Source organism: Pelophylax lessonae (assembly GCF_965119305.1).
Source record: "Pelophylax lessonae genome assembly, chromosome: 1".
In the NCBI taxonomy this organism is placed as follows: domain Eukaryota; kingdom Metazoa; phylum Chordata; class Amphibia; order Anura; family Ranidae; genus Pelophylax; species Pelophylax lessonae.
In genome coordinates, this window is record NC_138768.1 from 361,827,762 (window position 1) to 361,831,349 (window position 3,588).

Genomic DNA, 3,588 nt, shown 5'->3' on the forward strand with positions numbered 1-3,588 from the left:
AAAACGGTCATCTTCGTAATGCACTATTAAGCCTGGTTCACACCTGTGCATTTTCAGTTTTTCAGAGACATACTACAGTCCTTTTCACATGGTTTCCTATGGGCCACGCTCACATCTGTGCATTTTATGTAAAGGGGGAAGGGACTTTTTTCTGGCTTTGGGTTTCATAGACTTCAATGGTTTTAAAAGCGTGTATTAAAACGCAAAATGCACCCAGAATATGAAAATTGCAACCTGCATAGGTGTGAACCAGGCTTACTCCCTTTTTTAATTTGATCATGGTTAAAAAAAAAAAAAAAAAAAAAAAATCTGAAACCACTGTGACAGTCTGCTAGATTGAACACATATTGACTAAGACCTCTTTCACACGGTCCACATTCCGTTGCGGACCGTGCTCTGCTCATCCGCTGAGCCGGCGGATGACAGCTCTGTCTCCGCACACAGTGCGGAGATGGAGGTGTCAGAGCCCCGCTGCGCTCTATGGGGAATCAGATGAGAGCGGACCGCTTGTCCGCTCTCATCCGAATGGAAAATAGGGTTTCCATCCGTCCGGATTTCACGGACAGGATCGGATGCGGGTGTCAGTGGACATGTCTCCGCTGACACCCTCTGCTCCATAGGGCTGAATGGGGCATCTGATCAGATCCGCCTAAAAAAACTGACAGGCGGATCTGATCGGAACGCCCGTGTGAAAGAGCCCTATATTGGGAAAGTGTACGTTAACATTTATGTTACCCAATGATTCTACAGTTGTAGAAGCTTTACATATTTATGGTGAGGTTTTGTAATATAATGTTACAAAAAGATACAGGAGCACACTAAATCTCTTTAATGTGGACATATATATTAAATATGTAGCTAAATTATTTTACATACAGCTACCTATGTAAGTTATTTATTTGTTTTGTTAGCCGTGTAAACCTCCATTAATCTTTCCATACAGCTTGCAAGACGGCCAGTATAATGGATTATTTTGAATATTGTTTCCTACCTATAACTACCGCAGAAAAAAAAACGAATCCGTATATTCTGTGCACCATTCTACTGCTAATATTTGTTGCTTCTTGGTTTATAATAAAACCAATATCAAACTGAATACTCCCTAGCAAGTATCACTTTTTACTTCATGCTAAAGGGAACTATGAACCCTGAATACTAATCTAAAGCTTGTTTAGGTCATCTTTTTCTAATGCAGTAGTAAAAAGGGCATGTAAGTTGTAGCTGTGGTCAGATAAATATTTTCTTGTTGGCTACACAGTAGTGCCCTGGAAAACCCACAACCTGGAGTATGTTACTAAACAAATGTCAAATATCCTACCCCACCAACTGCATTTAACCTTTTGGTCATCACTGTGATGGTTGGACTAGCTGGCCTATGATGGGGTAAGAGAAGGTGGGCAATGCAGTTGACAACAGAAGATGATTAAGATTTGTGTATTGGAGCAACCTGGAATGCTTGTGAAGGTCCCTGCTGTGACATGTAAGGGCAGTTTAGTAATATTCATGACCAGTTTTTTTTTTTTTTTTTTTTTTTTTTTAAATCCAAAAGCCAAACGGGTCAAAATTTGCCAAATCTTACTGATTAGTGTATAGTGTCTTTTCAAATTGTTTTAAGGATGTTATGTAAGAAACCTGTTAGAATATGTTTACTATCCAGCATGCTTTAAATATTTTATACTTTATCTGTACATTTTTTATGAACTCCTCTACAATTATTGAAAACCGTTTTACCATTTAAAATGTATCTGGATTTCTGCATGAAAAGCTGCTAATAATGGTAAAAATTTTCTTGTATGAACAACGCACATCTTTTACATTCCAATAGAATTATTAAAGCGGTTGTAAACCTTAAAAAAAAAAAAAAAAAAAACCCTGCAAGACAAAGGCATAATGAGCTAGTATGCATTGCATACTAGCTCATTATGTATTACCTTAGAACGAAGCCCCGACACGGACCCCCAGACACCGCTGTGGGAGCTGACATGATCCCTCGGCGTCTCTTCTGGGTTCGGCGGCTCCGGTGCTGTGATTGGCCGGAGCCGCGATGACTTCACTCCCGCGCATGCGCGCGGAAGTAATTTTCCGGCAAGCTCCCGGCATGGAAAGCTGAAGGTCGGCCAGACCTTCAGAGCGCATGAGCGGCTGCATGCAGTGCAAATATCTCCTAAACCGTGCCGGTTTAGGAGATATTAATTGTACCTACAGGTAAGCCTTATTATAGGCTTACCTGTAGTTAAAAGTGGAAAAAAGCGGGATACTACCGCTTTAAGCGTATGGTTTAAACTGTTTGAAGTCCTTGGTGGTTACATTTGAACAATTTTAAGGGCTTGATAATCATACAAGCATGGCACAAAATGGATGTTGTAAGGTGAACAATAAAAAGTAGTTTAGGCATTTCTCAGTTATGCATGAGTTTTCCGATACATTGTGTTCATTAATGTCTGTTTTCTAACCAATGCAATCCAAATGCCTACACTTTAAGTGTTCTGTTAAAATATGTATTATGGGTGTTTCTCATAGAAATGCAAATGGTAGTTTTGGGTATTCTTGCTTGGGGAGGGTGGAATGTTTTTAAAGCTTGTGCTTTTTGAAATTCATACTGTCATTAGGTTGCATCCCACCCCCCCCCCCCCTTTTAAATTCATCTTGCATTTAAAGAGAAAGCAGTAAATACTCCACTTTCCAGGTGCCCATAATGGCCAACCCTGCTCAAGTCCCTGAGGGCAGCAGGGGCCCCAGATGGTCAACACACTTCGAAGTGTTGGTTTTTCCAGCAGACTTCGGGGGACCGTTTCAAAGGATCAGAGGGACGGGTTCTTTGGTAGCGGCACTTAGATGTAACAACACGAGTTTTTAAGAGTTTTTTTTTTTTTTTTCCATTTGCAAAAATAAAAATATGCCACATTTATTTCCCACCGTGGAGCTGAACCTCACTTCCTGAATCCTTCCTGAATTTATAAAAATAGGACCTTCTGCATTAGTGCTAAACGCATATTCTATGGTGAACACTGTCTGCTCTAAAGTATGTATAGCCAAATTCTTTAATTTTTAATTGAGTAGGAAAGGGTTAAAAGCTCTGCTAGTTTGTTTTGCAGTCTGTGGAAATTTTTCCTTCACTTTCTATCCCAGAGTTGCAACAGAATGTTGGAGAAAATCTTCCAAAGTGAGGGGAATCGCCCGCTTAGATGGCTGTCTCCTATAGGAAGATTTCCTCTTTCTTTGGGGACAAACTCTAAAACGCTCTCCGGGACGATAGATTTGTCAAACAGGATTGGTGAATCCCCCCCAGTGCTCTAACCCCCTTCTAGTCTATCTAAATAAAACAAAAAATAAACATAAGATTGCCTAGAAATACACTTGCGTATATCTTAAATTCATTACAAAAATCTTATAAAGCTGCTAATGTCATTTCAAAAGTCTTTTTTCATAGATGCAGATTTTTTTTAGGTAATACCTGGTGATTCTAATATGAATGTCCTTGTTGGTAGCACTGCCAGTTATGTGATGACAACTGTCTCCCAGTTTTATTCCTGTGTTGCCACTGTCACATACACCACTGATTGAAACTGCAGTTGGCTATGCTGCCAC